The sequence below is a fragment of the Callospermophilus lateralis genome, chromosome 18, assembly GCF_048772815.1.
Source record: "Callospermophilus lateralis isolate mCalLat2 chromosome 18, mCalLat2.hap1, whole genome shotgun sequence".
NCBI classification, from domain to species: Eukaryota; Metazoa; Chordata; class Mammalia; order Rodentia; family Sciuridae; genus Callospermophilus; species Callospermophilus lateralis.
This window is the reverse complement of record NC_135322.1, coordinates 34701240-34726350: the sequence shown is the minus strand read 5'-3', so window position 1 is coordinate 34726350 and position 25111 is coordinate 34701240. Positions and strand designations below refer to the sequence as shown.

Genomic DNA, 25111 nt, shown 5'->3' with positions numbered 1-25111 from the left:
CTTCCAGTACTAATTTTTAAAATTTCTGTGGGGGATCCATGGACTGGGTAAAAAAGTGTTTAAAAAACGAGGTAGGAACTCAATTGTTTTTCAATGCCCCCTTTACCCCTGGGTAGACCTTCAAGTGCCGAAATGCCTGAATAAAGGGAGGAAACTAAAGACACTTTGTAAGCTTGCTTTCACGTTAATGCAACTTTAAGCCTCTGTAATCATCCAACTACACAGAGAAACCTTCACTTTTTCCTATGTTTGGATCAAAACTCAGTAAGATTAATTATTAAAATAGTGTGAAAAACAGAAAGTCTGGAGGTTCATTTTCAGAATCTAGTATTCAGCGTTAATTAGATCCAATAGTAGCCTTTCCCTTTTGCCCGCCCTAATTCTAAAATTAGCCAATTGCCTAGATTGTAACCCCGAACTCCTCCAATCAGAGTGAAGGGCAGCCCTATGTTAGGTTAGAGATAAAAGCGGAGATATAAGCAGACCTCTCGCCCAGGCGCACCTGCTGGCCAGGTTCTGTAACCGCCCTTCTGCCAGGCTTTGTCTTGCCCACCCACTTCGGAGCAAGTGTTTGATTTCTTGTGGCACCTTGTTACTTCTAACAGCAAGTACTGAGCAGCACACACTCAGCTTCCTGGTTTCTCATACAAAGTTTTAAAATACTGTTCTTCTGTGAGCTGAAAAAATGTGCCCCCCCTCCCCCATATACAACTCCTAAAATCCTTGGAATCTCTAAAGCACAGTTTTTAATATGCTAGTGAGCTGACTGATGGTTGGTGGCATCTAGGTAGCTTTAGGATTGAGGCTGGTCACCAGAAGGACTAAGGCAGGGCTACAGAGGTAGAGTTGGGACTTCCAGCCCCACCCACTTTCCTCAAGGGATGGGGAGAGGAACTGAAGGTTGAGATGATCACCAATGGCCAGTGATTTAATCAAGCACCCATAAAAACCTAAAAGGACTGGGTTCAGAGAACCTGCAGACAGACGGACACACACACACGTGAACTTCCACAAAGGTATACAAAACACATCCATGTTCGGGGAAAATGACAACTCCCAGTTCCATAGGGACAGAAGCTCCTGCACTGGAAACCCTTCCAGACCTCACCCGATGGACCTCATCACCTGGTTATTTATTTGTACCCTTTGAAATATCCTTTATAAAATAAACCAGTGAGCGCGCTTCCCTGAGTTCTATGAGCTGCTCTACCAAATGAACTGACCTAAGGAAGCTACTACAGTGACCCCAACTGAGAGGCGACTGTCAGAAGCCGATCACCCCACAGAGAGCCTGCAGCGAGCATGTGGGGGACTCCAGGGAAGCAGTCAGGACTGACTGAAGGAGAGGACCCCCAGCTAGTGTCCGGGTGCAGAGCTGAGGCTTGCTTGGTCCAGGGGGAGATCCCCACATCTGGCTAATGTGAAGTACAGGAGGAACTGGGTTTGTTTTTTCTACATGAGTATCCTTTGTTTGGAAATCATAGTTTCTCTTAAAAACGAAAAGCAAGAAAACACACTGCTGCTGTGTAAGGCAAGGGATATTAAAAAAACATACATTATTTTCAAGATTAATGTGATGAGGAGAGGCCAAAACATAGTTCCCATATTTATAAAAGTGCAACTCACAGACAATTTTGGTCAAAACAGAGATGTGACAAAAAAACCAAAAACCACTTTTTGTTTGGAGGAAAGCTCTACTACAGAGGTAGAAATGCTAGCCTTCTGTGGTTGAAACGCGTTTTCGAAGGCACCTGAGGGGGGAGGAAGTCAAGAATGGCCCTCAAAGGCTAATGTCTTTGGTGTAAAAGGGAAGAACCCGCTTCACACTTCAGGGTGCAGCTGGGCGGCCCAGGGTGGGCGTGAGCTGCCCAGGAGCTTCTGGTCCACGGCACCAGAGCCCAGCGAAGCGCCCCCGCCTCCCAGAGGACCTGCCGGGGCCCCTCTGCGGCTGCATTCTGGTGGGTGCTCCTCCAAGCATCTACTCAGGGCTGGCCACCCTGCTGCCGGGAGAACTCTGCTCAGCCAGCAACCTGCCCAAGGCCACTGCCACATCACTGTTAAATTTTCCAGGCATTTAACTAAAAAAGTCCCCTTTAATTATCAACATGAGGCTCAGGGGAGACACTGACAAGTTCTACTCAATGACTGTCAACAAGACAACCCCCCACCGGCCCTGCAAAGAAACCTGTACAGTAATGACACCCAATTTTGAAAAGGACACATGGAAAAGGCAGTCACATACTTCGTATGGCACTGTAATTACTATGACCTCTCCAGAGGTGCTTATGCTAATAAAGAACAAATACCAGATCTTCCAGAAACATCTCCATGAAGGAACAAGGATATCTGTATAAGAACGTCCACCACAGCGTTTGTTATTTGTAAATACTAAAATATTTAGAAACAGCATCAATGTCTGTCGATGGGATCCAATTAAATAATCACAAAAGCACTTAGTGACCTTCTCTTCACAGCCAATAATCCCTGAAAAAGAATGAAGTAAAGCTCCAGGAGTGGACAAAGATCTCGATGATGCTAAATTAAAAATAAAGAGTACAATAAAGGTATGTTTAGCAAGACATGTGCATTAAGAGAGAGAGACACACACAAGAAGGGAGACGCGGAATCTTTCTATTCATATCACAAACCGTGGAACTGGGAAGTTAGGGAGATTTAACGTTCTACCTTTCTATACCATTACTACTTTTTTTTTTTTTAAGCACCAGCATGCATTAGTCTGTCTGCTTTTCATCTGCTTAGTGAGACCATGGCCATGAGCTCTGTTGTCTTCTATAGTTTTCCATGTGAAAACCACTGTGTGTGGGTCTAGGGCTCAGTGGTAGAGCACTTGCCTAGCACATGTGAGGCACTGGGTTTGATTCTTAGCACCACACAAAAATAAATAAATAAAACAAAGATTAAAAACAAAAAACCCACTGTGTGCACAAGCACCCCTGTGTGAGTGCAGCCCCTCTGCCTCCAGAGAACTGCTCTACATTCCAAAGTATTAACAGTGGTTAAATCCAGAGACTGACTGCTGAGGGACAAGATTTGCTTCTTAAAATGTAACCACATTCTAAAAATGAAGATATTAATGACCATCGTTATTTTAAAAAAATAGATCTTCATAGCAAGAAAAAATATACATTAAAGAAAATAACATTTTAAGGAGAAAAAACTCATTTTGAAAATATTTTTTTTGTGTGTTTCAAATTATTCTTAATAATCCAGTCTTCCATACTAAAAAGTTACAGAATTCACAATTGGGAGCATGGGGCATTGAAGGGATTCTATGCTCAGCCTGAGCAGGGTGGACACCTGGGGACCTGGGCACGCAGTACTGGCGCACAGACCTGCACCTGAAGAGTCACTGTATGCCGGACTGCAGGGCGCTCGGTGAGTTTCCGTTAACGCCTAACTCATCCTTTCCAGGGATTTCTATCCCCAAGTGTGTATGTATATGCAAGAATTTCCAGAATAGACAAAAGCTGCTGGCAGTACCTTCCTCTGAGGTGGGACTGAGGTCTGAAGTGGCAGGGACTCACCCTTTTGTACTGCTTGATTTTTCTCATACACGAGTCACCAGGAGAAGCAACTCAAACCCTAGGGGGATGCAGGGAAAGCTGAGTGACAACTTCAGAAGGCTCCAGAATTCAAGTTAAACAAAGAAAGTCACTCACACATCAGCTCCTCTACTTTCAGCAACCAGCTAGATACTTCCACTGAGATGTCACTTCAAACCCAACAGACCAAATGAAATTCCTTGTCTTTCTCCCATCCTACCCCTACAGGATCACACTTTCCTCTATGAATTATTGTTTCCCCACATGAAAACTTCAGAGTCTTCCCCGCTCACCCTTCTTTATCTTCTGGAGCTAACAAGTCTCCAAATGCTTCTACTGAAAACCAAAACTAAAGGCTTCCAGCCCAGCCCCACTCGGCTTGACTCAGGTCCTCCCCCCACAACCCCGAGGACACTGTGGCAGCCTCACACGGGTGGCCGGCCACTTGCCTCCGTTTCTACAGGCCAACTCCATGTGTGACCATCAAGGTCACCTTCCACCACTGCCTTGCTTCTACACTCTACAGGAGCACTGCGCCCTCTCTTCTCCCAGTGCAGTCCCACTGTGCTGGAACATGCCAGATCTTTTTAGAAAAGCTGCTGCAAAGGCAGCCCCATCGCTTACCAGGACCCAACCCCCAACCCCACAACCGGAAATCTCAGGGGAAAAATGACTTCAGAGCCTGCGCAAACAAAACCCGTGGAGTGCGGAGCCCAGAGCCACTCCCTCAGGAAGGCAACATTCATCCATGCCCTGTGGATGTGTCTATGTGGTCACAAAAGGGAGATGACTGACTTCCAGGATCCAAGGCAATGGAAGGTGGTGGGGCAGCACTAACAGATCATAAGGGAGGGGCCAATCTGGCCGGAGAATCACGTAGAGCCTTAACAGTTAAGGAGGCAATTTTGCTTCTCAGAATGCATCCAAAGGACCTGTCTGCTGTGCTTTGAAGATGGATTCTAAGTAAATATCCACAAAGAACATGTAATTTTTAATTTTTTTCCAGTACTGGGAATTAAACCCAAAGCCCTGCACAAGCCAGGCAAGCACTCTACCACCGTTTTTAAAATTTTCTCAGGGTTTTGCTAAATTGTTCAAGCTGGCCACAGATCTGCAATCCTCCTGCCTCGCCTACCAAATCAATATGCCTGGCAAAATGTAATTTTTTAAAACCAAAATACTCCTCCCTTTTCTTTTGGTGTTAGGGATGCTAAGCATGCATTCTACCACGGAACTACCCCCCTAAAGGCTTTATAAAAAGTTTCTATGATGTGTCCAATTTTCTAAAGTATCGATAAGGATATGAGGTCACGTGACCAAAGTCATGCCTAACTGAATAGGAAGATCACCAATACCAAAGCTGAAAGGAAAAAGCCCTTCCCCGTCTTCTACTCAGGCACAAGAAACTTACGCCCCTGAATAACTCTCACCATCTCCTCTAAGATTGAAAACAAAAAACAAGGGAAGCAAAAATATATGATTGACAATGTAAAATTATTTAAAAGGAGAGAGCACACATATCTTTTATAAATGCTATACAATGGCTATTCATCTTTAAAGAATGTCATGTTTGCTTTGTAAACCCCTCCTACAACAGGACATGGGAACAAAAGCAGAGAATGTAGAGTACTCTGCGTGTTCTAGACTACAACATTTTCATTTTTTCCCCTCCTTTTAAGAGGTATTCATATGTGCTTTCCTAGAAACTTAGAACATTCTTTTTCACATGACATCGCTGGTTGTCCTCCATTTCTGGACCTTATTTTTTAGACCAATGGCTCAGAAGGATGGATTTGTTTTGTCTTGTTTTTGTTTTGGTGCTAGGCATCAAACCCAGGGCCTCACACATGCTAGGCAAGTGCTCTACCACTGACCCATGTTCCCAGCCCCAGAAGGAAGGTTTTCAGCTGACGACGTCTCTGTCCCTTCCCCATTTGGCTTCTTTTCCCTGGCCACTCACTGTCAGCACCGACCCTGCCATTGCTTTCCACCAATTACAATATAAGGTAAAGGGAGAAAAAGAAAAGAAATCATTACCAAAGAGTTACTTTATCTACTTCTATTCAATAATTCCTTCCCCTTCAAGGAAAAATTCTGAACAACTTCCCTACCACTCCGAGTAGACCTAACCAAATCTAGGTGAAGTTAAGAAGCCTAAAGAAGAATGGCTGGTAATCCTCCCCAACTAAGATCAGCTATCTTGGGTGTTGGTGGAAGCTTAGTTAATGAATTTATTCCTCGAGTGGAAGGCCCTCATATATTTGTTGAGCTAAAGAAACACAAATACACACAAACATACACACACATACATACACACACACACACACACACACACACACACACACACATATATACACACAGGCTGACTCTCTTTCTTACCTATAAGGTCCAAATACCAGTAAGAATAAATAGTTCATCCTATAAGAACTATTATATTCTTAACTATAATAACAAAATACCAATATATTTGATTCACTCGATTCTAATATCACATACTTTTTATTTGTCTTTGGTGGAGAGGTTGGGGTTTAAGAATAGGCACTATTCTAAATATACAATTAACATGTTGCCACATCTTCCCAGGTAAGGGTAGTGATAAAGAAGCAGGGGGGTTTCACCTATAGAAAGCCTACCTATGAAACTCCCAATGTCCAAAACATTAAATGTGGTTATTTGCTTAATAAATAATTTATATTAAATAGGGCAAGCTCCCAATGCATATTTAAAATACTTTAACTATTAATAGTGATTATCATGGATAATGAAACTGGAACAGTTTCATTTACCTTGGAGAAAGGTTGTCACAATTTACTTTCTTTTTCTGTACTGTAGAGATCTTTTGGGTAAGTGCTGGTATTACCTAAGGATTATTTAAGACCTTAAGCAAAAAAAAACAAAACAAACTGATTCACAAAGAATACATTTTCACATACATCAAAAACGAAGTGCATAAAGCCATGTTGACTTTAATGAGGTCCTATACTTTTTCTACATTAACAAAAACTTTAAAAGAAAAATGTAAATTTAGAGGTATGCAAAAACACATAAGGAAAAGAAAAATCACCTATACATCCCGCTCCTCATTGAGACAGCAAAATAGAGCCAGTGGTGACTCGGGGCCACACACCTGAAACGAACTGCTTTGCTATAGGGATCATTTTAGTCAGTGGGAAACACAGACCATATCACTATTCATGTCACCTGATATGATAAAAATGATTCTTAGTGATTATACATTATTCTAGAATATGAATATACCATAACTTAGGCTGCTTCTAATTTTCACTATTGAGCACATGTATATGTAATCAACTCTAATTTTTTCCTAAAAATAAATTCTCAGAAGTACAATCCCTGGTCACGTATAGTAATATACACCTTTAATCTCAGCTCCAGAGCCAGAGGCAGGAGGATGGCAAGCTCAAGGACAACCTAGGTATCTTAGCAAGACTCTATAGCAAAATAAAAAGGGCTGGGGGTGTAGCTCAGTGGTTGAGGGTACCCCTGGGTTCAATGCCAAAAAAGTAAAACCCCTATGGAAAGGATATGAACAATTAATACTTTTTGAAAAATATTCTCAAAATGCACTCCACCAAAAAGGATAAAAATCCTTCTCCAACCTCCATACCAACGAAGAGGGGGGTTTTATTTTTATTTATTTATTTGGTACCAGGGATTGAACCCAGAGGTGCTTAACCACAGAGCAACATCCCCAGCCCTTTTTTCTTTTTTTTAAAATATATTTTAGACAAAGTCTCACCAAGTTGCTAAGGCTGGCTTTGAACTTGCAATCCCCCTACTTCACACTCCAGAGCCACTGGGATTACAGGTGTGTGCTACTGTACCCACGTTTACTGGACATTTGTATGCTTTCTGTTTCAAGTCATTTCAATAAACATTGTGCTGAAATACAGTTGCTTAAAAACTATGATCTGGAATCACATCTATTTGTCACTCCTCTTATCTGGGCATACTGGGGCCAGTCCTTCACCTACCAAAGTCTGTTTCCAACTGTAAACTTAGGACAGCGACAATGCTACCTTGGAGGATTTCTGCAGGGATTCAACAGGAACTGGAAAGGGCTTAGCACAGGCTTTACTGTTTACTTAGCACAGAGTAAGCCCTCAGGAAATGTCAGCTACTGCTAATGATTAACAAAAATGTCATTTTGAAAGTTAGAAATATAAAACTTAATGCATGTGCAGGTCTGATCGAGCCATCAGGCCATCAGTCTGCAAGCTCTGCTTTTAAGTCTCCTTATATATTTCAAAAAGCTTAAAAAAATGAGATAGAAAAAAACATCTGAGTATCAAGAGGATGAGAAGAAAAGCCACAGACTGGGAGAAAACATTTGCAAAAGGCTAATATTCAAAATACACACCAAACACTTAAAACTCAATAAGCAAACAAACAACCCATTTAGAAAACAGGCAAAAGACCTAAATAAATACCTGACCAGGGAAGATGGTAAGTAAGTATATTTAAAAAGATGTTTAACATCATATGTCATTAGGGAATTGCAAATTAAAAAAGTGATACATCACTACACACCTATTAGAATGGACAAAATCCAAGACACTGACAATACCAAATGTTGAGGGAAGACGTGGGGCAACAGGAAATTTCATTTTCTGCTAGTGGGAATGCAAAATGGTATGGCCACTTTGGAAGAGAGTTTTTGTAGTTTCTTACAAAACTAAACATACAAGCCTAGGCTGCAGGTCAGTGGCAAAGTGTTTGCCCAGCATGAGAGAGGTCCTGGGTTCCATCCCCAGCACAGCAAGAAAAACAAACAACAACAACAAAACACCAACACTAAACATACCTCACCATAAAGACCAGTAATCATGCTCCTCGGTATTTACCCAAAGGAGCTGAAAATATGTACATACAAAAACCTTACCATGGATATTTATAGCAGCTTTATGCATAATTGCCAAAACTTGGAAGCAACCAAGATGTCCTTCAGTAGGTGAGTGGATAAACAAACTGGTACATCCTTACTTGTTTCTAAAAAGAAACAAGCTATCAATCCAGGAAAAGGCAATGAAGAATCTTAAATGCAAAGAAGCAATTTGAAAAGGCTACATACTATAAGACTCCAACTAAGTGAGAGCATGGAAAAAGCAAAACTGGTGACCTTAAAGAGATCAGTGGGTGCCCAGGCTTGGGAAGCAGCGGCTACTCTATGTGATACTGTAATAATGGGTACATGCCATTACATATTTATCAAATCTCACAGAGAAGTACTTTGAGTAAACCTTAATGTAAATATGGACATTTGATAATGTGTCATTATAGACAAATTGTAACAAATGTACCACTGGTGCAAGATGTCCTTGGGGGAAAACCTGTACCTTCTACTCAATTTTGCTATGAACCTAAATCAGTTCTAAAATATAATGTCTGTAAAAAAATATTAAAAAAAAAAAAACCTGACTGCATTTTCTCCTAGTTGTTTACTTTTTCCTACTGAACTGTCACTTATTCATTTGCTATTTAACCAAATATGGTAAGAGGCAGGGGTGTGTTATAGTCCTCCCCCTTATCCATGGGGAATCCATTCCAAGGCCCCCAACAGATGCCTCAAAGTATGGACTGTACTGAATCCCCTAGATACTATGTTTTCTCCTACACATACATAGCTGTGATACTATGTTTTTTCCCCATACATACATGGCTATGATATTACAAATTAAGCAGAACAACAGATTAAAACAATAACAACTGAACAATTATAACAATATACTGTAGTAAAGGTTATGTGAGTGTGGTGTTTCTCTCTGTCTCAAAATATCACACTACACTTTGATCTTTTCACTTAAAAGTTTAGTTCTTTACCATTAAGCTTCTCTTCAGCAAATCCAAATTGACAGCATCATTCCTACTTCCTTTGCGGCCATTAGTAAGCAAAATCAGGGTTTACTTACTTGAACATAGCATCAGGAAGATTCTGTGATTCTGTAACCCAGACAAGACAGCCTGATTGACCAAGGGGTGTATAGAGTATACAGCACCAATAGGCTGGACAAATGGATGATTCAAATCCTGCCAGGCCAGTGTGAGATTTCATGCCACTCAGAACAACACAGGATTTAAAACTTATGACTTGTTTCTAGAATTTTCCATGTAATATTTTTCAGATCTTGGTTGGCAGTAGAAAGCAAAACCACAGATACAGGGAAACTACTTCTACTGTTTTTTTTTTTTCCCAAACATTGAAGAAAGTATCCAGCCCCCTTTACTGAATAGTCTATTCTCTTCTCAATGACAGAGGACATACTTGCTGTTCCAGTCTGCCCAGGAGCCAGTCCCCTGCTCCCCTCCAGGATCCTATGGCCAAATTGTTTAACAGAGGGAACAGTTTTGGTCCCTACCGTTCCATGTGTCCCTACTATCCCATGTGACCCTACTATAAAGCCCGCTGTCAGTCCTGGAGGGGAGCAGGCATGGGTGGCCACCAGTTAAAGCAGTGTCCCTTCCCGTGGTCCTGACACAGAGATGGGCACAGGGCTCAGCAGCCCACACAGTGTCTTCCTGAGGTTTTTACATACTGACAGTAAGGAAGGTCCCTTTCTTCTCTGACCAGGAGCTATAAAAATAGAAGCCTGGAATTTTTTTTCCTAGTTTACTAAAGTTGTACTTTTTTACAGACAAATTTCATTTTAAGACTGCTCTCAATAACTATTTTCAACAAGCACCTGTTCCACTTTTTGCAGAATAAAGCAAATGGTAGCTTCCTCCTTTGATGATGATGATGTCAATAAAGAAACTAAAATCCACAACTCTCTAAAGTGGCTTTCTCCTAACCAAATTTCACAAATAAGCCACTAATATTATGGTAATGACAAAAGTGTTTACAATCAAACCAACCCAGTATACTTTTTTCCTGATATTCCCAATTATGTAATATTCTTAACCCAACAAATAGCAAATAAAACAAAATAAAATCAATATATTATTTGATACTTCCATTGCTCAACCAACAGCAGATCACAGGATGACATTTGGACATGCATAAAATTTAATAAGATTTCCTATAATTCTGTGTTTACAAAAATCATCTGCACTGTGTTGTTTCCTCTTGTTAAATCTCTCAGACCAAATTTATCTTTGACACTTCTGTTTCCTTTACTACCTAATTTCTCTTCAATTTGCTGTCTACAGAAACCAGGGAAGCACATCTATGTGAGATATACTGTGAAGCACTAAACAAACTATTTCTTTCACTCCAAAATATGTCCTTGAATGAGTACTATTCTAAGCAATTTCTACTGTGTCTATAGTAAGCAACTTAATAGCACTTTATCAAAATAATGCTTACTCATCAACCTTTTCTATAGACTCCCACTAAAGTATCTTATTCCCCCAACAATCTAAAATCTTTAAGACCCATGGACAAAGTAAGAGACCTAATAGACAGCCCACCAAATTTTAAAATAGATATTTATATCTTAATATGTGTATGTGTGTGTGTGTGTGTGTACACACATATGTTCATGTTTTTGGAAGACATCACAAACATTTTGATCATTTTGAAGAGAACCTATAATTGTCTAAGTTCGTTAAGTTACTAACATAAAATGAAAAATGTAAGTATTGCAAAACTCTGCTTTGTACATGCTAAAATTTTAATAATGATAAATATATGCTATAATATTGCACCAGACATAATTTAAAGCCTTCTTTCTATTTTCATAACTCAGGGCTATCATTATACATACCCATAACCATCCAGTATCATTCAGAGCAACTTTTTTTTAAACTATTTTTTAGTTATAGATGGATACAATTATCTTTATTTTGTTTATTCATTTTTATGTGGTGCTGAGGATCGAACCCAGTGTCTCACATTTGCAAGGCAAGTGCTCTGTCACTGAGCCACAACCCCAGCCCATGGAGTCTGAATTTGGGCTCTATTATTGGCTTATTCTTATTCTTAGTGTATCATTCTGACTTCCTCCCAGTCCCTCATCTAGTTTCTATTCAACTTACTATTGTCATTAAAGAACAGTTAGACCACTGAGAGCCTAAGGGTTTTTCCAAAAAAACCAAGTTCACAGTTCAATGCTAGACTTTGAAAATTATACTGATGTGACATGGGCACTTTCTTATCTGTGCTTTGGAGGAGCCTCGCTTGGACAAAGCATCTAAATTTGGATGGTATTCAAATTTTTCAAAAAACTCTGACCTGTTCTCTGATTCAAGGATCCACAATAGTACTACAAGGTAGACTAGGCAGAGTTAATTTCTAACTAATTGTAAGGGTTTTTTTGTTTGGTTTGGTTTGGTTTGGTACCAGGGATTGAACTCAGGAGCACTCAACCACTATGCCACATCCCCAACCCTATTTTTGTAATCTTCTTTAGAAACAGGGTTTCACTGAGTTGCTCAGCACCTCGCCGTTGCTGAGGCTGGTTCTGAACTCTCAGTAACCCTCCTGCGTCAGTCTCCTGACTGTTGGGATCACAGGTGTGCGACACTGGCACCTGTCCTCTGATCTCTAACGTCCAGAAAACCAATGACAGTGCCAAATCTGAAATCAGATCTTCTCACTTGAACACAGCAACCACTAGGACCACAGAGGTCTCTGCCTGATCACAGAACCCCAGGCTTTTGGCCTTTAAACTCAGCAGCCGCCTGAGTTCTCAGGCCTTTGGTCTCAGACCGAGAGTTACACTACTGGCTTTTGGTTCTGAAAAATCCAGACTTGGACTGAAGGGAGTTAACCAATACCAGCCTCCCAGGGTTTCCAACATGTAGACAGCCTGTTGTGGGACATGTCAGCCTCCAATATCACATGCACCAGTTCTCTGCAGAAATACTTTCTTGTCTATTTCTGTAACTACAGCCTATCAGTTCTGCCTCACTGGAGACCCTGACTAAAAAAATTTTGGTACTGAGAGTAGAGTTGTTGCTATTAACAAACATGACAAAATGCTGAAGTAGCTTTGAAACTGGGTAGTGGGTAGAGGCTGGAAGAATTTGGAGAAGCAGGCTAGCAAATGCCACGAATGCAGTGAACAGGGCACTAAGGACAATTCTGACAAGGGCGCATAATACAAGAGCTCTCATGCTTGCTCTCTTGCCCTTCTGCCTTCCCCCATGGAATGACACAGCAAAAAGGCATTCACCAGATATATAGGCCCTTTGACTTTGGACTTCTCAGCCTTCAGAGCTGCAAGAAACAAATCTCCTCTGTAAATTACCTCATCTGTTACAGCAGCACGAAACAGTAAGAACCAACTTTCCTCATTCTCATTCCCTTCATCTGTAAAACAGGGAGGTTAAAAGTCCACTCCACAGTTCTGCGAAGCACCAACACAATGCTTGGGCCAACGTACTTTCAAGTGCCCACCTTACTCTCAGGCTTCAGTTGCCTTGAACTCACACACAAAGAGCAATGACAGGGTATGACAGTCATTTCTCTAAAACAGTCATTTAGTATGGTGGCACCAGCCATCCTCCTTATACGTTCAGAAATCCCTCCACTCCTCCTTGTTACCTACCTTCCTGTGAACACTGACAGAAGGTGATGGCATGGTAAGCACCGTGCCAGGCCCTGGACCAGTCACTTGATCTGTATTACATCAGACACGTGTCCCATCTGAGATTCCAAGACGTACTCCTTTGGGCTTGTCATTCCTCTGCACCAGCCTGACTCTTTTACTCTTTGCCCAAACCAAAAACTTAACAAAGTGTTTCAAAAAATAACAAGTACCACATGGTGCCACACCACCAACATCCACTGATCCCTCTATAGCAGAGGTCAGCAGACATATTCAAAAGGTAAAAACAAGGCCAGTTTTCATATGACCATAAGCTAAGAGTGTTTTTGTCTTTTTTAAATGGTTGAAAAGAAGTCAAAAGAAAATTATACTGGGGACACATGAAAATTATATACAACTCAGTGCAGTGTACGTAAATAATTTTTATTAGACTAGAGCCTCCCTCATTTGATAATGTCAGTGACTGCTTTTGCATGTCACGACAGCAGGGTTGATTGGCTGAAACAAAACCAAAGGACCAACTGAGCTTAAAATATTACTATCTTTATAGGGAAAGTCTGCTGACCCATTCTTACAAGATTCCATAACATTCAAGAGTAATTCCAAGCTGGGTGTGGTGGTGAACACCTATAATCCCAGCAAGTTCCAAGGCAGCCTCAGAAACTTAGGGAGACCACCAGCAATTCAGCATGACCCTAAGACTCTTATCACAAAATTAAAAATATAAAAAGACTAGGAAAGTAATTCAGTGGGAAAGTGCCCTCAGGCTCAATCCCTAGTACAAAAGAGAAAAAGTAACTTAAAGCTGGGCACCAAGACATGTATCTGTGAGCCCAGCAATCCTAGCTAAGGGAGGAAGACGGCCAGTTCAAGGCCAGCTGAGGCACTTAGTGAGACCCTGTATCAAAATAAAATAAAGAAAAGGGCTAGGGCTGGGCGCGGGGCACATGCCTGTGATCCCAGAGGCTCAAAAGGCTGAGTCAGGAGGATTGACAGCCAGGCTCAGCAATGGCGAGGAGCTAAGCAACTCAGTGAGACCCTGTCACTAAATACAAAATAGGGCTGAGGATGTGGCTCAGTGGTTGAGTGTCCCCAGTACAAACCTCCACCCCCAAAAAAGAAAATAACAGGGCTGGGGATGTAACTCAGTGGTGAAGCACCCCTGAATTCAATCCCCAGTACTGGGGGGTGGGAAGGAAAGGTAACTTGATAAAGTCTACCAAATGACGTCACTTAGTTTTCTGTCTGCCTATTATTTGGGGGTAAAGAAAACTGTAGAAGAGGTTTATAGTTTTGGTAAGTACTGTAGTAGTAACCTTATCTCCTCAATATCCTCCACACTTCCATCCCAGTTCACATTAAAGCGTTAATTAAGAAGGGTGCTTTGACACAGAGCTACATCCCTAGCTCATTCATTCCTTTGTTCTTTTCTTCTTTCCCTCCCTCCCTCCCTTCCTTCCTCCCTCTCTCTTTCTCAAGACAGGGTCTCATTAAATTGGTAAGGACGGTCTCAAACTTGCCATCTTCCTGCCTCTATTTCCCAAGTTGCTGGCATTACAGGGCATGCACCACAACGTGTTATGCTACTGATATTTTACAAAGGCTTTGTGTTAATCGAGCTTTTAGTTAAAATTTAGTTATACATTAGGATTTTAAATCCATTTAAAAAGTAGCCATTAGATTGGGCATCGTGGCACACACCTGCAATATCAATGATTTGGGAGGCTGAGGCAGGAGGATCTCAAGTCTGAGGCCTGCTTGGGCAACTTAGTAAGATCCTGCCTCAAAATAAAAAATAAATAAAAAGAGCTGAGGATGTAGCTCATTTGAAGAATGCCCCTGGGTTCAATTCCTAATACCACAAAAAATAAATAAGTAAATCAAAGTAGCCATTAGGATGGCTCCTATGGGGGGGAAAAGAAAGTAACAAATGTTGGCAAGGATGTGGCAAAACTGGAATCCTTGTCCTGTGCTTGTGGGACTGTCAAGTGGGATAGCCACTGGTGGAAAGAAGTGTGGCAGTTCACCAAAAAATAAAAATAAAAATAAAAAATGGAGGAGGGTGGAGAGAGAGACAGAGAGACAGACAATCACTATAAGATCCAGTGATTCCAATTCTGGGTAAGAATTGAAAGCAGGGTCTCAGATAACTATACACCTACATTCACAGCAGCATCAGTCATGGTGTGGAACCTCCTAGGTATCAATGCAAAGATAAACAGAGAAACAAAATGTGATATTCAGATACAATGAAATATTTATTTAGCCTTAAAAAGGAAGGAAATTCTGACAAGTCTGAGAATCTTGAGGACATTATGCTAAGTGAAATAAGCCAGTTACAAAAGGACAAATACCTTTTGATCCCGTTTACATGGAGTCCCTAGAGTAGTGAAATCTCTTGTCATAAAGACAATGTAGAATGGTGGCTAACAGGAACAGGGTGGGGAAAATGGGAGTGAGTGTTTAAACAAAACAGAGTTTTAGTTAAGGAAGAAAAAAACTTGTGCAAAAGGATGATGGTAACAACCATGTGAATGTATTTAATGCCAAACTGAACAAACTTATGGCTAAAGATAGTAAATCTTATGTTACGTATATTTCGTAACAATTTTAATAAATGGTTACCCGAAAGATTTGTCATTAATAAAATGAGGTAATGGGTTTTCTGGGAAAGGATCTGAACTCAGGTCACTTTTTTTTTTCTTTTTTTGAGAAAAAGAAAATAGAAGGTTTATTGCTTTGGTAGCCAAGGAGAAACACAGAGGATCCTGTCCCAAAGGCTGTGATTCTGCCCGTCAACAGGAACAGCGGGCTTTTAAGGAGGTGATTCAAAGGCTGCATTCTACATGTTCTCTACTAGAGTTGTGGTTCACTTGAGGTCTTCTGGTACCATCCCCAAAGTCTATGGTGGGTGTGTACTCAAGGACAGATAAACTGCCTAACATGGGGAAGAAAGGCAATCCTGTTTCCCCTGAGATTAGGGAGGGAGAGATTAGGGAGGGAGAAATGTGGTTCAAGATTCACTAATAGGGGGAGAGATTATGGAGGAGAAGGCAGAGAGGAAGAGAAAGAAACGTGTCCACTTTAAAAATAAGTTGCAGCAAGGGTTATGTTCAAAGCCTCAAGTGGACCACTGTCAATTTCCACATTCCATTTCTATGGAAAAAATGGGCCATGACATCTCCAAACTGCTTCCTGCTGAAAGGGGGTGAAGTTGGGAGAAGTGACCCGAAGTCCTTGTCTGTATCAGGTAGGGTGTGAACATTTAGCAGCGGAGCAGTCCAGAGGTGCACAGTTGCAGATGGCAGGTAACTAGATAAGGCATACGTGGGCAAGGGTCATGCAAATGGCTTAAGTTGTCATGACTTTCCTGAGTCCAGTTTCCTTTTTCTCAAAGTGGACCACGATGGAGCAACCTGGCTCCTAACTCTCCTGCAGCTGGCTCTCACCAAGTTCGCCAGCCACCTTGCATCCTCAGCAGCGAAGTGGGTTCCTTGGAGAGCCAGGCCTGCTAAAGAAAGCTGGAGTGCAGGCTGCTCTCAGGCCCATCTGGGGTGCCAAATTTGTTGCCAAAAGCTTGGTCCTTGTTCCCAGTGCCAATCCAATAATGACAACACAGTTTTGAGAAAAAGGAAACAGGGTTATTGTTTTGCTAGCAAGGAGACATAGGGAGCTCCTATCCCAAAGGCTTTTTCCCAGTCATTTCTAAGGGGCATAAGGAGTAGCTTCGGTTTTGGTTTAGGTAACCACACAGAAATGTGGTTCAAGATTCTTTCAGGACTCAGTATCACGGGTCTGTGCTTGGTTATCCCTGGAGTGGCCACTGCCTACATCCATCCACAAGTTCACTAATAGGGAAAAGGAAAAAGGGTTGCCTATTTTCCCTGAGTAGAGTTTGATAGAAAGAAACAGGCATATATCGGGAGTTAGTCATTATTATATATCAAAGAGTTTGGAGAAAACTGATTATAGAAGCATTTTCCTGATCGAGGGAAAAAACTCAGTTGTGGTCATCTACCCCTGCTAGAAAGTTATGTGATATATTACATGGCATGCAGTGTTATGCAATACATAATCAAACTAAAATGAAAACCAAACTAAAATGAAAAAGCAAAAGACGTGATACTGTGGTATATCCATACAATGAATATAAAAAGAATAAAGTGCTGATGCAGCTACAACATGGAGAGATTTAAGTGTATGGTGCTGGAGATGGAACCCAGGGCCTTATGCACGCCAGGCAGCTGCTCTACTACTGAGCTTCATTCCTAGCCCTGGATTAATCTTTAAAACAGAAAGAAGGCACAGACACAATAGACCACATGTTATGTAATTCCATTTACATGAAATATGCAGAACAGGCAAATCCACAGAGACAGAAAGTAGATTATTGGTTGCCAGGGGCTGGGGAGGGGCCTACTGGGGAAAAACTAACTGCTCAATGGGTGCAGGAGTTCTATTTAGAGATAAAATGTTCTGGAATTAGTGGCAATGGTTGCACGACACTGTGACTGTACTTAATGTCCCCAACTGTACACTTTAAAATGGTCACAAGAGTAATTTTATGTTTTGCATATTTTATCACAATAAAAAAAAGCATTAAAAATTTGAAGCAGCAGCAGCAGTAGCAGCCACCGCCACCGGCAGTTAACAGTCACGTATCAGGTGGCTAATCTGCAGGGATCACTGAAGAATTCTCACTATGAAAATTCTTGAAATCCTGTCCTACTATCAATCATAGAAATATGTTATTTCACACTCATATTCTTAGTTGGGTGAAAAGAAATACCAAAAATACCATCTGCTCAATAAATATGATGCTGTGTTATTACTTAATTTTTAAAAATTTAATAGAAATATTAAACCATTTCCTGAAATTAGATTAAGGCACTACTTCATGTCATGCATACAAGATAAACAATGATTTGATCTGGGTGTTACAAAAGAGTTCACATCCATGAAAAAGGCATCCCTCAGCTGGCGTGGTAGCACACAACAGTAATTCTGGCTAGTTGGGAGGCTGAGGTAGGAGGATTGCAAGTTCAAGGCCAGACTGGGTAACTCAGCTAGACCCTGTCTCAAATTAAAATGTTAAAAACAGACTAAGGGTGTAGCTCAGTGGTAGAACACTTGCCCAGCACGTATGAGGCACTAAGTTCAATTCCCAGTAGGAAAGAAAGAAAGGAGCGAGAGAACATACCATTCCAAGACAGCTTAGAGCCTCAGGTTTTCTGTTTCGACATCTGCCCCCAGACCTGTCTGAAGACCTGAGAAACTATTTTCTCCAAAAATGCTTTAGAAGAAGCCATCTTCAAGTTGAAGAAACGAGTGCCAAGAGCATTTATAATCAATGGAACATGAAGGCTCTTTCTTTGCAGCTTTATCTCAGCATAACTTGCTTCCAATATTTTAAGACCAAATTGGCAGAGCCTCACACTTTAAATAGGGACAACTCTGTTGAGAATTTAACTGTGAGAAGACAAGATACTCCAGGGTCATGTAAATCACATGAAAAAAAAAAAAAAAAAAAAACCCAATGTAGTAAAAGCCAACTTGCAGAATCTTGTCAGTAAAATCATTCTTAAATACAAACATCATGTCTAAAATTGAAAATGTAAGCTTTTAGTTTGGTTGTATTCAATGGAAAAAGCAGTAAGATACAAGTTATAAAACAAGCAGGAGAAAAGCTGAAGTTACACTGGAATCAAGGAAAAGATGGGTCACCAGCTACAATAGGACTCCCCACTACCATCACTCAGGGAGCAGACAACAGTGAGGTGCCCTGTAAAAGGTCACTGTGGGAAAAGCAAAGGGTTGGGGGGAAAAAAAGCACAACTAACTCCTCCTGCCAAACTAAAATGTCTGCATCTCTATTAACTGTTTAAACTTGGGAGAGAAATTAAATGTATAACAGCACATGACATAAAGCAATGTCTTTCAACCTCGAGCAAGTGCCTCAAACTAGTCTGCAGACACTTCAGGTCCATACACTCACTATGAGAATTTTTAAAGTGTGTTTTCATTTCAAAATTACATTTAAAACACTAGCATAAGCCTGTTCTGGATCGCCCAGATGCTTCCTTGGAAACCCAGAGCTGCCAGGGGATTTCCCAGCCCACATGCACTGATGTGTTTACCGCCAGGCGAAGGCTAAACAATAGGATTTTAATTTAGCTGGTTGAGAACAGAGTAAGGCAGTGTCCCACCCCACATATAGGCACACAAGCCATGTAAAGGGCAGAGGGTATACCTACCGTGCTTGGTTTTCAGAAAACAGAGACAAGGGAAGTTAGCCTGGCAAGGTAATGGAGGCATCCCCAAGCCCCCACGCCAGCCCGGGCAAGCAATACCTCAAGAGTGGCATTGCGAATGAAAAACCATCTGCTCCATAAAATTACATAATTTTAATTTTAGTGAGTTTGTCATTTTATCTGTATTTAATTTAGTATACTTGTTTTCTTTTATAATCTTAAAATATAAGAAGTTTATATTTTTATGCATTCTAAAGTAACATTACAATAAAAAATAAGAGTACAAGACCATTCACAGTAGGAAAGGACAATCTGTTCAATATTTATTTCTGGGCAAACTGGATATCCACTTACAAAAGAATAAAGCTGGACCCTTGATTTCCCATGTATAACAGTTAACTCAAAATGAATTAAAGACCTGAACTCAAGAGTTAGAACTATAAATCTCAGGGAAGAAAACACTAAGGAAAAACTTCACATATCACTCTACTTGGCAATAATTTCTCAGATGACACCAAATGCACACGTAACAAAAAAGAAAAAATAAACTGGACTTAAAATTGGAAATTTTTGTTCATCAAAGGGCACTACCAATGAAAACAAATAATCCACAGGATGAGAGAAAATAATTGCAATCATACACCTGATAAGGGATAATATCCCTTATATAAAGAACTCCTGAAAAACTCCTATGACTCAACAATGACCAAAACAAAACAAAACCCTCAATTTAAAAATGGGCAAAAGATTTGAAAAGACATTTCTCCAAAATTATGCAAATGGCCAATAAGCACATGAAAAGATACTCAACAAACAGAATCATTAGAGAAATGAAAATCAAAACCACACTCTGAGCCAGGCTTGCTGGTGCACACCTGTAATCCCAGCAGCTCAGGAGGCTGAGCCAACCTCAGCAACGGTGAGGCACTAAGCAACTCAGTGAGACCCCTTCTCTAAATAAAAAATACAAAATAGGGCTGGGGATGTGGCACAGTGGTTAAGTGTCCCTGGGTTCAATCCCTGGTACCAAAAAAAAAAAAAAAAAAAAAAAAACCCAGAAAAACAGAAACCATACTCTGATATCACTTTATACCCACTAGGATTGCTACAACATTCATTTATTTATCTTATTTTTTTATGGTATTGAGCATTGAACCAGGGGTGCTCTACCACTAAGCTACATTTCCATCTCTTTTCTTATTTTGAGACAAGCTCACTAAATTACCCAAGCTGGCCTGGAACTTGTGATCTTCCTGCCTCGGCCTGCGGAGTAGCTGGGATTTATAGGAATGCACCATGGTACTCGACGTGGATTGCTACATTCAAAAACAGGAAAAATATATAGTGCTGGTGAGGATGGGGAGAAACTGAAACCTTCAAACTTTGAGTGTTTGGGTATGTAAAATGGTTTAGCCATGATAGAAAACAGTTAGGCAGGTTCCTCAAAAAGTTAAACATATGCAGAGCACATGCCTATAATCCCAATTCAGAGAGGCTAAGACAGGAGAATCTTGAGTTCAAGGCCAGCCTGGACAACTAAGCAAGACCCCCATCACCAAAAAAAAAAAAAAAAAAAAAAAAGTTAAACCATAATGTAGTGTATATGTAGTGTATAATAAGACAGATGCTAATGAATGCATAAACACAGATCACAGCGTATAAACATGGATGGAAAAGACACACATCTTCCTTGCAGGAGGGAGTCACCTCTAAAAAAGGAAGGGCTAAACATCAGTGTATCAAAGAGTGTGCAAGTGTATCTGCACAGCTGTATCCCCTTAAAGAAGAGTGGAGATGGGGGAGGAAAAGAAAAGGGAACTTGAATTTGTTAAATCAAGAGGTTCAGATATTACTCTTTATCATCTCCATGTCTGAAATATTTAAGAAAATAAAATCTGAAATGCTTAAAAATCAAAAGTTGCCATAATTAGGAATTCAAACTTTCCTCAGTCACTCTACACAATGAGTGAAAAGACACTGGGCAATGTTCCAGATTGTACCAGTTAGAGTACCTTGGAACCAGGCACAGTGGTGCACACCTATAATCCGAGCAACTCAGGAGGCTGAGCTAGGAGGATTACAAGTTTGAGACCAGCCTGGGCAACCTAGGGAGGCCTTAAGCATTTAGCAAGACACTGTCTCAAAATAAAGAATAAAAGTCTGAGAATGTAGCTCAGTGACAAAGCACCCCTGGGTTCAAACACTAAGATCACAAAATCAAAAAGAGCACCTTGGACTTCCCTGCCCTTCCCATTCCACAGACCTGAGATGCCATCAACAGGCATCTAGAGTTGCCAGCAAATCACAATTTATTAGCCACACTCATCCCTTCCTCTAAACTACTGCTACCATGGTTTTTGCTTGCTTCCAAATTTCTAAGTAAAATAAACATTAATTCCCACATTTTCTATCAATATATAAGTAAATCCATACCAGGCTAACAGTATAGATAAGATTGGTTGATAATCATTGTTAAGTAACTGAAAACTGTCATTAATAAAATACAAAAATTCCTATAAGAGCCAGGAACTTGGAAGCAACTGCAACTTGAAGCTTATTGCTTTGTTAGTTACTCTCAGAAAAGATGTAATTCATCAGGTGAAAACCACCATAGAGCTACTTTCAGTCTCTCTGTGTCTCTCTCTGTCTCAGTCACTCCCTCCCTCTGTCCCTTTTCCCCCCTTATTAATGTGAGAGTACACTAGGCTCAGAACGCCACAAAGACCCCAAACCAGAAATATTCCTACAAATCTACTCAAGAAACTCAAAATGTATACTCAACACAAAAACATAAATGTCCACAGTAACACTGTTCATAATACTCAAAAATTAAAAACAATTATCAACCGATGAAGGATAAACAAAAAACAGCATGTTGATACAATGGAATATTATTCAAGCACATAAAGGATGAAGGATTGATGTGCTACAACACGGATGAACCTTGAAGACATTACTGTATACAGAGGAAGGCAGACACAAAGGGCCACATAATCTATGATTCCACTAATATGAAACGTCCAGAACCATCAAATCCGTGGAGACAAAAAGCAGACTGGTGGCACCCACAGCTGAGGGCTGGGGAGAAATGGGGAGTGAATGCTGTTTTATTTTGGGGTGATGAAAATGTTCCAAAAATTATTCTGGTGATGGCTATACAACTCTATGAATATTTTTAAAACCAATGGAAGTGTACATTTTAAACGGGTGAATTATATTTCCATGATATTATTTTTAAAAAATTTTAAAGGAAGGAAAGTTATTAAAGCCACTAAATAGACTGTACTTGAACTTCCACCTTAGATGCGACCATGAAACAAAATAAGAGAACAAGGAGACTCTAATATCAATAAAAAGAAGACTTGTACAGCAGAGGAATTAATGACTTACATAAACCCCTAACAACAATTTGATATTTCAGTTAACAGGCAAATTGTTTCCCTTTTTGAATACTGAAAACACTTGCAAGTCTTTTTTGTATTAGGAACTACAGGGTATCTAGGAATCCCAGGGTCACCGTTTATATGTAGTATTAAAAGAGGTAGGTTTTTTTTTTTTTTTTCCAACAACTGAGCCACATCCCAGCCCTTTTTATTTTTTATTTTGAGAAAGAGTCTCACTAAATTGCTGGAATAGCCTTGAACTTGCAATCCTACTGCCTCAGGCTCCCAAACTGCTGGGATTACAGGCATGTGTCACCATACCCAGTTTAATATTAAAAGAGTTTTAATTCAAGTATTTCATGGTACAATCCCAATACCTTTCCACATGTCACTAGAGAATCCATGAATCTACATCTGTCCAATTCTCTTGGGCACTACTGCTTTTACAGGTTAATCTGTGTGTTAATACACACAGCTCCAAAGACCCTTTTCATCATTAATTTCCTTACTAAGGAGCTCACATTACATGTCCTTATATTCACCCTTACTTAGAGCGCTTGTTTTACTTTATGCCAGGTTCTTCTCAATAGTATTAAGACACAACTGAATTGCTGAATCCCTCACCTTTTGTTTTTTTTCCCCCTCAAGCAAAAATTTCATTTTTTTTTTTGGAGCTGGGATGGAACTTAGGTCTTGTGCATGCTAGGCAAGGGCTCTACCACTGAGCTACACCCCTCCCCTCCTCTTATCCTATCCAGTTCCTATGCTTGAGATCTTTTAGCCAAGGACAGACAATTTTCTAATTTAGTGGTGCCAAGTACACAATTACTTCATTTTGAGGTAAGAAAATGATTAGGCAGAATGAGGGAGGGGGACACTAAAACACCAGAGAAATGTCAAAGTAGAATCAACTGTACAGCTAACTCATTCACACATACCTCAACACATACATCAACAACTCACAAGCCAAAAACTCACAGCTACTATACCAAGAAAAAAATAAGTAAAATGATAAAAACCTGATCTATGTGGGAGGCAAAGAGGGGCCAAGGGAGTAAAGCGTTAGGTTTCCCTCCTTTGCTGCTAACCTTCAAAATCTTTCTAGCAACATATAATAAGAAACCCAGCCATCTTATTGTGAGCAACAGATGGAGATACTGGCTTTTTTTTAACAATAAGCAACAACAGAAAAGCAATTTACATGACCAACAGTAGGGAAATGCTCAAGTAAAGCACAGTATATTTGTATAGGAAAACACACACACACCCCACAAAAAAAAACTTCACATGCAGACCACTTAGATACACAGAAAAGACAAGGCAGAGTGTGAAATGAGGGAAGCACTGAAAACTTTCATGATGATGAAGATTCTTTCTGTCGTCTCCTTTTCTGCTCTCTACCTATCCATGGGTTTGAAGTAGCAGATATTCAAGTAGTAGTCCTCCTAACATCTTCAAAACTATTTTTTAAATGATCTTTTACACTGATACAAATATTAAGAGTTTATGAAGACAAAGTAGTTGATGCTTTATAATGAAGAGGTTCTTTGAAATCCTTTGCTTTTTTTTGGTGTTATTTTTATAGTCAAGCTGAACAAATATACAAGAAAAAAATTTAAATACATAACCGAAAATTTCTAATAGATATGAAAATCGAAGGCAAACGTACCAAAGAAAATGAAGAACACATCAAATTTTCTCTTAATGTCTGTTGATGTTTTGATACACTTAATTCTAACTACCGTGATCTGTTACGTTAATCCTTTTCTCATCACTAATATAACTCAACATTTTTTATAAATGTTTCCAAGTCAGCACCTAGCACACTGTCACTGGGCCTACAGACACTTAAGGTCAGCTCAGCCCACCCAGAAATATTCCTCACATTAATGCCAACTGAAAGAAAAAAAGTGACACATACTCTGCTACTTAGTGTCTTAACAAATATTTACAAGATCAACGGCGTCCAGCAAATTCTGAGAGCCTGCCTCACCTCCATCTGCCTTGCAGCACAGGCTGGCTGGAGGACAATCCAGTAGGATTTGCCAAACATTCAACACATATCCCCTGTTCAGTGAGCACAGCACACATGCGCATGGAGGCATATACAAGAACCAGCACTGCAGCACTGGATTAGGAAATATGAAAAACCACCTTTGTGTTCATCAGTAGGAGGATGGCTTTAAAAAGTATGGGATAGCCGGGGAGCAGTTGTAGATGCCTGTAATCCCAGTGACTAGAGAGACTGAGCAGGAGGATCTCAAGTTTGAGGCCAGCCTCAGCAACTTAGTGAGACTGTCTCAAAATTAAAAAAAGATTAATTTTTTTTTTTTTTTTAAAGAGAGAAAAAGAGGGCTGGGGATGTGGCTCGCTGGTTAAGCACTCCTGAGTTCAATCCCAAGTAA

The 25111-nt window shown here is 40.3% G+C and overlaps 1 protein-coding gene and 1 pseudogene across 2 annotated transcripts in view; one reads left to right on the top strand and one right to left on the bottom strand.

Moving 5' to 3' along the window:
* Tent4b (terminal nucleotidyltransferase 4B) overlaps positions 1-25111 on the bottom strand; it is a 62712-nt gene that overhangs the window by 19904 nt on the left and 17697 nt on the right. The gene's annotated exons all lie outside the window — the stretch shown is intronic.
* On the top strand, positions 16829-17099 carry LOC143384123 (NADH dehydrogenase [ubiquinone] 1 alpha subcomplex subunit 1 pseudogene; annotated as a pseudogene).